The sequence below is a fragment of the Camelus bactrianus genome, chromosome 4 (genome assembly GCF_048773025.1).
Source record: "Camelus bactrianus isolate YW-2024 breed Bactrian camel chromosome 4, ASM4877302v1, whole genome shotgun sequence".
NCBI lineage: Eukaryota > Metazoa > Chordata > Mammalia > Artiodactyla > Camelidae > Camelus > Camelus bactrianus.
In genome coordinates, this window is record NC_133542.1 from 92,981,494 (window position 1) to 92,995,061 (window position 13,568).

The following is a 13,568-nucleotide window of genomic DNA, read 5'->3' on the forward strand; positions in this document are numbered from 1 at the left end:
AGGTAACATTTCTTTTAGCAGTGTCTTGGTCTTGAGGTGCAATCCATTAATCCCTCTTCAGAAATAAATATGTTGTTAGCCCAGCTGATGCAGCTACTGCCTGCATCCAGCACTCAGCTGTCCTCCCTTATGATCACAAAGGTGATGACCCCATCCCTGATTGGTCTTCACCCAGTGATTGCTCAGCGCATGAGTGGAAATACCCTGCTTTCTCATCCCATCTTGGCACAGCTCTGCTGGGTCATTTCCTCTCAGTACTGCCTGCAGAGATGGCAGAGTGGTTCTGCTGAAATTGCCTTGAAGCTTGACTTCTTCCTCTGACTGATTCACCCCTCTTCTTCCTCATCGACAGCCACTGACCCCAGGAGACCTTCTTAACAAACTTCCTCCTCTCTGCTTTCTGCTTCAGAGTCTACTGCTCAAAGAAACCATCCTGGGACAGGTAAGTTCCATGTTTTTTTTCTTTCCTCTAATTGGGACAGAACTTTTTTCGGTTCATTTGAAATAAAGTTTGCATTATGTTTCCTCTCTCCAGCTATTTATGATATTTGTGTAGAAACTGGAATAACATTTCTATAGCAAGGTGATAATGTTAAGTCAAAAAGGAATAAAAGAAAGTATTAGAGGAACAAAGATAAAAGCTGCAAATTGGAATCTGCTCACCTGTCTCAGCCTGGTGCAGGTGCACGTCATTTGGTGAAAAAGGAAAGGGAGTTGATGTTAGAGTATCTGCATGAACGCTTTCAGGAGCTTTGACTGTCACTGAGGAATGCTGTATTTGAACTTTTGAAAGTTCAGAAATAACAGGAGGAAAACCAGTGAATCACCAAGAAGTAGCAATTAATAAGGTCTATTGTGCAAAAACATGGTTTGTGAACCAGGCGTGCTCGAAACAACATGCAGTGAGGCTCAGAGGTATATGATTATAAAGCAGCTTATGAGGAGGCATGACTGTTCTTTCACAATGATTGGTTATAATATTAGGACTTTCTTAAATGATATGAAATTGGTTAGTAGTTATATCACTTCTAGAAAACAGTTTTAAGTTTTGCTTATGATTTCTAAATGCACAAACAGAAAGTGACCCAGGTCAAGTTAATCTTGCAAAAGAAGCTAAATTAAGCTTTGCTTCTATGACTAAAGTGGTTTTATCTGCTCCAGGAATTTTTTTTAAGACTGGTCTCCATTTGTTTTTGATTTTAACATGCTACTGATGTCACAGGCATTGAGCAAGTTAAGAAACACCTCTAAGTATTTTAGAATGTATTTACCTTTAATAGTGGTGCTGGCATGATTTTTTCTTCTTTAGTTAGCATTTGAGAAATACAATGTTAAATATTTTTTTCAGTGAATTATGTGTTACTTGACTTTTAAATCTTTTTTTGAGATATAATCCACATACCATACAATTCACACATTTGAAGATGCAATTCAATTTTTTTTTAGTATATTCATAGGTATGTTCAACTACCTATATACAGTCAATTAGAAAACATTTTCATCTCCTCAAAAAGAAATGCCGTACCTTGTGACTAGCCTTTTATCCCTTCAACTTCTACATCCATCCCTAAACAATTACCTGTCTTTCACTATCTATACATTTTTCTGTTTTAGTCATTTTATGTGAATGCAATCATATAAAAGGTGGTATTTTTTGACTTAACTACTTTAACTTACCACTTGTTCTCAAGATACATCTTGAATGTATCAGTACTTCACTGCTTTAATGTCTGAATATTCTGTTGTATGGGCATGCCATAAGTTGTTGATTCATTCTGCCATTGATGGGTATATGAACTGTTTCCACCTTTTTGGTTATATGTAGAATACTATTATAAATATTCATGTACAAGTTTTTGTGTGGACAAAAGTATTCATTTCTCTTGGGTATATACATAGAAGTAGAAATAGTGGGTCATATGGAAACTCCACCTTTAATCATTAAAAAAACTACTAGAGAGTTTTTCAAAGTGGCTGGAATATTGTACATTCCCACCAGCAGCAAATCAATATTCCAGTTTCTCTGTTTTCTCACCAGCGCTTATTGTTATTTTCCTGTAAGGCTCTAACCATCCTAATGGGTAGAAAGTAGTATCTCATTGTGTTCTGGGTTTGTACTTCCATGATGACTGAGGATGTCAAACATCTTTTCATGTGCTTACTGGCCATTTGTATTCTTCATGGAAGAAATATCTACTCATATCTTTTGCTCTTCTTTCAATTGGGTTGTTTGTGTTTTTATTACTGATTTGTAAAAGTTCTTTATATATTCTAAATACAAGTCCCTTATCAGATGTATGACTTGCAAATATGTTTCCTATTCTGTTTTTACTTTTCACTTTCTTGATTGTATCTTTGAAGCAGTTACTTTTTAATATTGATCCAATTTTTTGTTGTTACTGTCCATGTTTTTGTGTCATTTCTAAGAATCCTTTGCCAAATCTAAGGTAAAAGAGATTTGCCATTATGCTTTCTTTTAAGGGTTTTATAGCTTTAGCTTCTACGTTTAAGCCTGTGGTCAATTTTGACTTAATTTTTACCCCAGGTGTAAGGTAAGGGAACGATTTGATTTTTTGCAAGCAGCTATTTATCTGTCCCAACATCATTTGTTGAAAAGAATCTTCTTTTCTCTTTGGATGGTCTTGGCATGTTGTAGAAAATTATTTGGCCATATGTTTGTTAGTGTTTTGGATTTTCAGTTCTGTTTCATTGATTTTTATCTATGTTTCTATGACAGCACACTTTTTTGATTACCATTGCTTTGTAGTAAGCTTTGAAATGAGGAAGTGTGAAGTCTTACACTGTGTTTTGTTTTTCAAGATTGTTTTGGATATTCTGGGTTCCTTATAATTTGACATGAATTTTAGAATCAGCTCATCCACTCCTATGATAAAGTCAGCTGACATTGTAATGAGGAATGTGTTAAACCTGTAGCTAAGTTTGGGAAGTATTGCAATTTTAACAAGGTTAAGTGTTTCAATCATGAGCACAGATTGGTTTCCCAGTTATTTATATGTGGCTTAATTTCTGTCAATATTTTGGACTTTTTCAAATTATAAAAGTTTTTACTTCCTTTGTTAAATGTATACCTAGTGGGGTTTTTTTTTATGTTACTGTGAAAGGGATGTTTTTCTTAATTCCATTTTAAGAATATTCACTGCAAGTCTGTAGAAAGATTATACAAATGTATAGAAAAATTATGCAAGATGATTATTTTTGCCTGATTAAATATTTTGTCTGAGGCAGACAGACAAAATCATCAGTATTTTGGGTAATGTATACCTTTTCTTGAGAAAAAGAATGAAACCAGAGTGGACAAAATAAGACTTTAAAGCTGGACGAGATACTGGTTAAAAATATCTTTACAGAGAAATATGAATTTAATGATTAGAAGATGCTTTGTGAAATGCATTAAATATATTTTCTACTTATTTCTTTGCTCATTCACTCAAAGTATTTAAATATTGACTAGATGGCATAATTGCAATGGTCACCAGGAATACAGTTGTGAGCCAGTTTTCTGCCCTCATGTCCACACGTGTTTAATTTTCTTTATCATTTACTAGATTATAAACTGTGTGAGGTCAGTGATTGTCTTGTTCATTCTTGCATAATAAGCACAACTAAGAATAAATGCTAATGCATAGGAGCAGCATGTAACCGTGATAAGGAGCTTTGGGTAAGAATTTACCTTGAATCTGAAAACTTAAGAATAAGTGTGGTAGGCAAGATAATGGGTCCCTAAAGATGTCTCACCCTAATCCTGGGACTCTATGTTCGTGTCATCTTACATGGAAAAGGGAGTTTTCAGATACGATTAAGCAATTTGAAACTGAAAGATTAGCCTGGACTATTTGGGTGGGCCTAGCTCATTACAAAGGCTCTAAGAAGTAAAAGAGGGAAGCAGGTGATTCAGTGTCAGAATGAAGTGATGTGAAAAAGGCTGGAGCAGCCATTTCTGCTTTGATGAAAGCGTGACAAGCTCAGGACTGCAGGCAGTCCCAGGAAGCTCCAAGGAGGCAGGGGAATGGATTCTGTCCCGCAGCCTTCAACAGCGGTTTAGCCCTGCCGACAGCATGAGTGTAACCCTGTTAGACCCTTTTCAGACTTCTGCCATGCAGAGCCATAAATCAAAAAGTTTGTATCATTTAAACCACTAGGTTATAGACAATTATTTTTTTTTGCAGTAGAAATAGAAAAGCAATACAATAAATAAGGGACAAGAAGGTCTTGCACTGGTAGGGAAGTTGTCATATGTCAAAGAATACAGAGAAAGAACTTGCCATATTCCAGTTATAAAAGTAGTGAAAGACAGTTGGAGCATGTAATTTAAGTCAGGACAAGAAGTAAATTGAAAGCAGAAACTAGATTACAAAGAATATTGCAAATCTTGTAAGGAACTAAACATTTATTAATGACAAGGAGAGCTTTTGAAAGCATTTAAAACAGGAGATAACTTGATCTGATTTTTGTTTGAGGAAGGTCATTCTGAATCCATTGTGGCTTCATAGTAGGCAGACTTAACATTGAGCTGTTATCATTCAGTCCACAAGTGTTAATGACCAAAACTAGGATAGTTGCTGTTGTCATAAAGAGGATGAGAAAGATTAATGCAATAAGTGGGAGTTAGAATTAACTAAATGGTGATAGACAGACAAGTCAATGTTGATATCATGATTTCCTCCTTGGGTAAATGGGTGGGCAGTAGAATTGTTGAATGGTGTATTAATGCTGAATGAGTAGGTTTAGGAGAACAGAAGTTCAATGATGGAAATATCAATTAATAGATTATTCCCAGTTGAAAAATCAGTTGGCTTTATGGTTCTGAATAACAGATGAAGATTCAGGGTTGAATACATATAAGGTAATTGAAGTGGTGAAGAAAATGTTTGTATACTTTTCCCAAAAGACAGCAAAAAAGAGATGGATCTAGGACATTACCCTGGGAATGCTAACATTTAAGAGTTTTTTTTTTTTTTAAACATGAAACTTTAACCTGATTGTGTTACTTTTGCTCTGCTGCATTGCAGGCTGCGGAGTTGGAGAATGGAATATAAACCATGCTTCCATATTAATAGGTCAAATTCATTACATACTTTGAAACTGTTTCCCTATTTTCCATTGGGTATAATAGTTTCAAATTTGAAGCTTGTGTAAGGAAAAAATAGGATATAGTATTGTAATGCCTAGCAAAATGACCGAGTTATAAAGTGAATGAGAGATATAGTGACCACTTTGTTATGGTCACTAAACACTGGCTGTTATTTGATCACTTATTAATAATTTCTAATATGATTTAATATATTTCATTGATACATAAAATGCAATTTTCTTGTTCTTAGATAATGAAATGGCAAAATCCTATGTAAAAAAAGTTTGACTCAATGGTTCCATAACACCTAATCTACAAACTATGGAAAAAGTATTCTATAAAAATAGAAACATGAGCAATAAATAACTCAACATCTATCCATTGTTAGAATAAATTAATATTTTATATTGGTTTTGGCTCAGGACATGTTCAAATGAATGCAATACTTGAGATTAAACAAAGCATTTTGAAATTTGTTATTAAAAACACTGTAATTGATGCAGGAGCTAAAGAAAGCAAGCCTAACACGGCAGGATTCTTCCTCTGCTCCTTGTGTTGGTGTGTGCTTGTTAAACGTGTAATTATCACACCTTCTCTAAAGGGTACTGGAGGTTACAAAGTGTAAATATATTAGCGTTTCTTTTCCCCAAATATCAAAGTTTCAAAACTCTCGTATAACCATTTACCAATGATTGTAGTCCAGGAGTCTGGTAACTCCCTGTTCCCTGAGTTACTGTTAAAATATTTGTTAGACTGCAGTTCATAATTGAACTACTATGTATCCTTGTTTGTTTTCAGTTAAATTGTAAGACCTTTGGCTGTATCAGTTATGCTTTATAATTGTGTTATCTTTTAGAGTTGTAAGAACAATGCTAGGTACATAATTGATAGGTTTTGATTGATGAAGAAGTAAGCATAATCTCAGTTATTTTATTTGACCACTTACATAGATATATTGACCTATTTTTTCCTTTTCTCATTTGATATATTCAGTTTTGCAATAGTTGTATGAAGCAGAGATTATAACAGCATTTAAAATCACCAGGAGTGTTTCACAAGAAAAGTAGCAAAAAAAAAAAAAAAAAAAAAAACCCAAAACCAAAACAAAACCCTGTAAAAAACAGCACTGGAATAAATGCATTAATAACCAAGCAAATTAAAGTCTATAAGAACTGATGAGTTGTATGGAACTAAAATTTATAGTGAATATACATATGCACACACACACATCCTTCCACGCATGCTCTTAAACCTTCACACACACTTGAACACACATACATGTATTTTTTTTATCCTACTTGGCATCCAAGTGGAGACAAAGAATTGAAACCTTGATCAGCATTTATACATATATATATGTATATATATACATTTTTTCTTAAATTGGTTGCTATACAAGTTGGCAATTAAAATTTGTTCACATAGACTCTTTCAAACTATAGAGTATCTTCAGATCTAGAATTGTTAGTTAAGAAATAATTTTTATGAGGCCCAGAAAAATATTCCTTGCAGTAAATTCAGGAGTATAAATAGTGCTTTCTATTACTGTAATTTTTTTTTATTAAAAATGCATACTGTATTCATCAGCCCAGGCTGCTATAACAAAATACTGCAGACCAGCTGTAAAATATGTCCAAAAGAAAAGGAAATACCAACACCTGGATGCAAAAACAGTCAACAAATATGCAAAGTAAATGAGCAATTCATAAAATAAATTGACAGAATAATATGTTGGGTAATAAAATACCAATACTTCTTGAGAACCAAAATATTTGTCAGGAAAATTTAAAAAGAAAAAGAAATCCTTAATTTTTCCCCCTAATGTGTGGAAATTAACAGTTTAGCATGCTTTTAGCCCAGTGTGTCTCTGTTAGTATTCAATTTTTCACTGAACATTTAAAAAAAAAATCAAAGGAATTTCCAAGAGTTATTATGACTTCCACTTAAAGATTAAAGTTGCTGTTTTCTATAAGGCTGGTTGTTGTCTGTAACTTCGTCATCTCGTATTGAAATGAAGACATTTTAGTTCTTGTCTTCATGTTTGCAATGTGGTGTGTAAGGTATTAGAGCATACTATTATTAAATTGTAGTTTTCCCATCCACACTATTCTTGTCTCTTCACTTTTGCTGTCATTTCTTACCTTGCATCTTGGATTTATATGTATTTATATTTTTCTCAAGATGAAAGGAAGTTTTCCTCAGCAGGTGTGCAGTATTATTTTTGTTATGTCACCAGTGTATTATAAAAATTGCTCACTTAATGAGGATTGACAGCACATACAGAGAATATGTTCTAGAAAATCAATTTCAAGGATCACTTTTCATTTATTATCTGATTGTAAAACAGTATAATGGTATTACGCATCCTGTCAGAATTATGGTAAGCAATTCAAATAGCTCAGTACAACTTTAAGCCTGTTCTTTTCTCCTTAGTATGATGTTAAAAAGTAAAAATCGGCTGCTGTGAAAAGTGTCCAGTGTTCAAGCTTAAAGGTGAACTAGCATATTGCCACGTGTATGGTATTCTTATGCCTGACGTACCTGAAAGTATGTGCATTTCCAATACTATCACCTTTTAAAACCCCACACTTGGATAGATTTAAATTAACCACACTCTTGAATTGGGGCGCTGAATGAAAGGTGTGTCTCTGAATGAAAATACTTAGGTTTAAAACTAATCTTAACCTGGGCCAATGATGGGCATTTTTCTGACTGCCTTCTCTCTGACTTGAGAGAAAAACTAGGACAATGGAATCCCTTGGTGGTGAAGCTTTCTCACGGTAGTTTTTACACTTTGTGGGATGTAGTTTTCTATAAACCTTTCTTATCCTTCAGTCTGTTCACACTAATAGTGTTTTTAAACTATATCTTTTAAAGACCACTCACATTTGTGGTTTTTAAAATTCTGCACTCTTTGCAAGAAGTGCCAGTATTTCAGAGTGTAGGATTAAAGAGCGATGTTCTGTTGAAGGGGCTTTGAAAAATGTTATCATTAAATGATGTTAAACAATTTGAATCAAACTTCATAACCAAAATCTGAATTATACTACTAGATGGAGTTTTGGGTTTTGGGTTGGAGTGTTTGATACATGCAATAGAATTTCAGAGAAAATTACTTTATATGCTTACTGTAAATATCTGCAGGTGTTCACCTGCATACTTCAGTGGCTTTCTCTGAGTTATTATTAGGATCTGTAATAAAATTTAATTTTAACTTGTACTTAAAAAAGTGTCCTATACTAGGGATTAGAATAACACTTGCAAATCAGAGCATTACATTAATCTCAGAAAGGTAACATTAAACAAGATTTGTGAAACAGTGCAGGAACCTGTCGAGTTTACAGACAGGCAAGCTAAAGCTTATACTCTGGGATGACACTTGCCTTTAATTCATGGTTGTTTGAGTGACCACTGACCTCAGGATTGAAAAAGCAGTTTCATCTGGTCAGTCACAGTTATCAGCAGCTAACACATGAGCCGTATATGTGCTAGTTTTTTTTTAACTTTTTTTGATTTATAATAATTTTACTATGTTGTGTCAAATTCCAGTGTAGAGCACAATTTTTCAGTTATACATGAACATATATGTTTTGTCATATTTTTTCTTTGTGAGCTACTATAAGAACTTGTATATATTTCCCTGTGCTATACAGTATAATCTTGTTTATCTATTCTACATTTTGAAATCCCTGTCTATCACTTCCCACCTCTCACCCCCTTTGCCAGCCACAAATTTGTATTCTATGTCTATGAGTCTGTTTCTGTTTTGTATTTACATTTTGTTGTTTGATTTAGAGTCTACAAATGAGCGATCTCATATGGTATTTTTCTTTCTCTCTCTGTCTTAGTTCACTTAGAATGACATTCTCCAGGAGCATCCATGTTGCTGCAAATGGCGTTATGTTGTTGGTTTTTATGGCTGAATAGTATTCCATTGTATAAACATACCACTTCTTTATCCAGTCATCTGTTGATGGATATTTAGGCTGTTTCCATGTCTTGGCTATTGTAAATAGTGCTGCTATGAACATTGGGGTGCAGGTGACATTTTGAAGTAGGGTTCCTTCTGGATATTTGCCCAGGAGTGGGATTCCTGGGTCATAGGGTAAGTCTATTCCTAGTCTTTTGAGGAATCTCCATACTGTTTTCCACAGTGGCTGCACCAAACTGCATTCCCACCAGCAGTGTAGGAGGGTTCCCCTTTCTTCACAGCCTCTCCAGCATTTGTCATTTGTGGATTTTTGAATGATGGCCATTCTTACTGGTATGAGGTGATACCTCATTGTAGTTTTGGGGTTTTTTTATAATTATATTATTTATTTATTTTTAACATTTTTTAATTGATTTATAATCATTTTACAATGTTGTGTCAAATTCCAGTGTAGAGCACAATTTTTCAGTTATACACCTCATTGTAGTTTTGATTTGCATTTCTCTGATAATTTGTGATACTGAGCATTTTTTCATGCGCCTATTGATCATTTGTATGTCTTCCTTGGAGAATTGCTTGTTTAGGTCTTTTGCCCATTTTTGGATTGGGTTGCTTGTTTTTTTCTTATTAAGTTATATGAACTGCTTATATATTTTGGAGATCAAGCCTTTGTCGGTTTCATTTGCAAAAATTTTCTCCCATTCTGTAGGCTGTCTTTTTGTTTTACTTATGGTTTCCTTTGCTGTGCAGAAGCTTGTAAGATTCATCAGGTCCCATTTGTTTATTCTTGCTTTTATTTCTATTGCTTGAGTAGACTGTTCTAGGAGAACATTTTTGAGATGAATATCAGATAATGTTTTGCCTATATTTTCTTCTAGGGGGTTTATTTTTCTTGTTTTATGTTTAAGTCTTTGACCCATTTTGAGTTTATTTTTGTGTGTGGTGTAAGGGAGTGTTCGTATGTGTGCTATTGACAGGAACCAGTAACTCATACTAGTTCCCTTTTCCCCTAGTAATTGATTTAACCACAGTCTATAGCATAGAACTTCAGGAAAGTAGATGTCAGTAGAACTCAACATATCTAGGATTCTTACTGGATGGTCATATATCTGTGTGATTATGCAAAAAAAGTCAATACTGGCTAAGAAGACAGGCAAGAATACCTCCATGTATTAACAAACTCTCCTTAAATAGCAGAACATAAACAGGAAAGTTTAAGTGGAATTTAAGGTTAAAAGATGCTTTTTATAAGTCAGTCTAGTCCTGAAAATTTCATAGACCTATAAATCTTCAAAATTTTTGTGTTGAACTTAATCACCAATTTAAGGAGGCTTCTTAAATAATTGACTAAAGTAGGTGGAAACAGTCCCTTCCCCAAAGAGTGGATAGGCGATGGGATCCATTGAAATGGAAACTTACTTGGAAATCAACATCCTAGTGAAATGAGAAACAAATTCATACATGTTCTCCATTTTAATAAAACCCTTATTTTTATACTTACTTCATACAGTTAATGCTTAAGTAGCAATTCTAGGATTGTTTGTAGGGCAGGTTAACAATTCAGGTGTCTATTGTGTTTTCTTCACAGTTAGAAAACAGAGTCTGGAAAGAATGTTAAAAGCTAGCTAATCTGTTTCCTATCAAGAGAGGGCAAAAGGGATTATAACCACCTGTGGCAAGTGCCTACCAGTTCATCTCTGCTTGAAATGACCTATCTTATGAATTTGCTGAGTTCCTCTCTCTCAGAGAGAAGGTTACTGATGACTTGAAGAATGTCGAGATTGTACCATGCCTAGAGTAGACTGAAGTAACATATCAGTTGATACATTGTAATGCAAATGAAAGACCCATGAATTCTGGGCCAACATTTATCTGGGCATTCCTCCTCTAGTCAGTTCTTAATTGTTCTGTGTTCTATAATCCAAGGTACAGATTCAATTCAATCTATTATCTTTGGCCAAGAATTTGTCAAAAAGCCAAAATGTCACATTAAATATCACTCAACCTTTAAAAGAACAAAATGAAAAATTGTAAGTATGTATTTTAAAACCATGGAAATCTTCCTATACTTGTCTTAGTCTACTTTCCTATCTTGTTTTGGGATAGATATTCCAAAATATTGATTTAGCAAAATAAAAAAAATACTTATTTATTGATGCATAATTAGTGTCTTCAGGAAAATAATATAGTGGATCATGTAACTTGGGACATTTATATTCAAACCATGAATTTCTGGGCATTACTCATGTATAGTTTCAAGAAGAACATCAATTCCTGAAATTTATTTCCTTCCTGTAAATTGCCTCCTTAGGATGCAAGCAAATGAAAACGCTGCTTCATTTTGAAGAGAGTGACTTTAAAATGCTCTAGGTAGGATGCAAATAAGGATTTATTTAGAATGAATATCAAGAATATACATATTAAAAGTACATAATTTTTTACAACTTTGACTTTAAAAACCGCATGAAAAAATAGACATCAGAGCTGAAACTTTAGATGAAAATAATTACTGTTGAAGCATCTCAATTTCAATGTATGTATGAATAGCATGGTTAAAAGATTTGAAGTTATGACTAAAGTATACAAAAGCAACCACTGCCAATATGATTGTATGCATCATATTTTAATAACAGAATGAATAAATATCCATTTCAAAACTGGTTTAAAGTTCTCTGGCGGACATCCCTTAAAAAAGCATTTCTCAAAATTTCAACCAAAATTCTTTTGAAAACAAATGAAAACATATCAGGAGCGAATGTCAAATTATTGCTGGAATTAGATAGAAATTTTCATTAATTAGAAGATGTGGTGTCTACATAGTGTCTACCAAGTTATTCCACTTACAAAAATATACATCTGAAATAAGTAGAAAGAAATAAGCTTCTAGTTTATAGTCAATTATTTGGTCAATTCTATGCAAAATTTTTGAGAAGCTAGATTAATGGACAATTTTATAAGAAATTAATTATATGAAATGATTTCATGGTGACTAGAGGGATAATTAGATAAATAATTTTCAAAAAACTAAAAATGCAGCAAAGGCAACCCAACTAATACCATTAAATCCATTAAATTTTTAGAGCAGCATTAATAAATCTCCATTTCATACTTTGGTTCAAAATGCTCTGGATAACAGCTCAACGTTCCCCAGATTTGCATAGTTTTGAATAGGAGACATTATATTAAAACTTCTAAGAAGCATTGAATTCTAGTATTTTGGAAAGTTTTGTAGGTAAACATTGTAATTAAATTTTTCTAAATTGTTTTTTGAAATCAGAAAACAATAGTGCCTTCATAAACAACACAATGAGAGAATACTAACACCAATTTCATATTAATACTTATGTAAAAATTATTGCTAAAAATTCATATTTAATATAAGAATGTAAACATGATTCAGTATTAGTAAATATATTAATACAGTTCTTCATACTAATAGGTCAGCAAAAATTTCATATAATGATTTCCTTGAAAATTTATTTGATAAAGTTCAAAAATCATTTAAAAGCCTTTAATTAAATAAAAAATAATGGATCTATAAACATAATGTTAATTCATAATCCAGAATCATGCATAGTACAGTAACATAGGAATTACCATTAAACTCAGGAAGACTAATGAGGGTATGTGTTACTAATAGTCCTTGAGTATTCTACATAGTAGTCCAATCAATGCAATTAGAGGAAAGAAAGAATATAGAGATTTTTCAATTGATACACAAAAATTAACTTTAAATATACTGACAATGAGTTAGAATAAACAAATGAAAGAATAGACTCTTCGTAGCAGAAGATAAAAATGGAAGCACTTTTTAAAATGTTTACAGTGGGCATGTATTACCCAAGTTTAAAATTAAACACTTTTTATAAAAAAAAATACAGTAGGTAAAGGGAATTAAGAGGCACAAACTTATAGTGATAAAACAGGTAAGTCGTGGGGATGTAATACAAAGAATAGAGAATATAGTCAGTAATAGTGTAATAACTTCAAATGCTGACAGGTAGTAACTTGACTTATCATGATCACATCAGTGTACATAGACATTGAATCACTGTGTTGTACACCAGAAACTAATAAAAATATATGTCAATTATCCATCAGTAATTTTAAAAAGACAATAGCTTTGGAAGTGAAAAACGTATGATTGATGGCGACAAAATTTAAATACACATTAAATATTTCAGCAAGAAATCTGAAAGACTTCGATAGTTAACAATTTGTAAATCTATAGAAACTTTATTAAAAAAGCATAAAAATGGACCTCCCTAAATAAATGGAATGGCATAACAAGTGTCTGGGAGAAAGCACTCCTTATGGTAAAGATACTCATTCTCTCTAAATCAATCTGTAAACAAAATAAAAATTATAAAATCTTAAAAAAAAAAAGTGAAACCTGGAAACCTGACTGTAAAATTTATCCTCCCTATCAAATACACACACATGATATAAAAGTAAGTCACTAAATAGAAAATTATTCATCTACTAACCGACAACTAGAACAACAGGGAAAAAAACTTTCTATAAAGAGAATTGATGAAGAGGGCT

General features: G+C 33.0%; 1 long non-coding RNA gene across 1 annotated transcript in view; it reads left to right on the forward strand.

Moving 5' to 3' along the window:
* Positions 1-349: 349 nt before the first annotated feature.
* Positions 350-13,568, forward strand: part of LOC141577391 (uncharacterized) — a 376,830-nt gene continuing 363,611 nt past the window's right edge. Inside the window, exon 1 of the long non-coding RNA XR_012506269.1 lies at positions 350-442. This is a non-coding gene — a long non-coding RNA (uncharacterized LOC141577391). The remainder of the gene's footprint in view (positions 443-13,568) is intronic.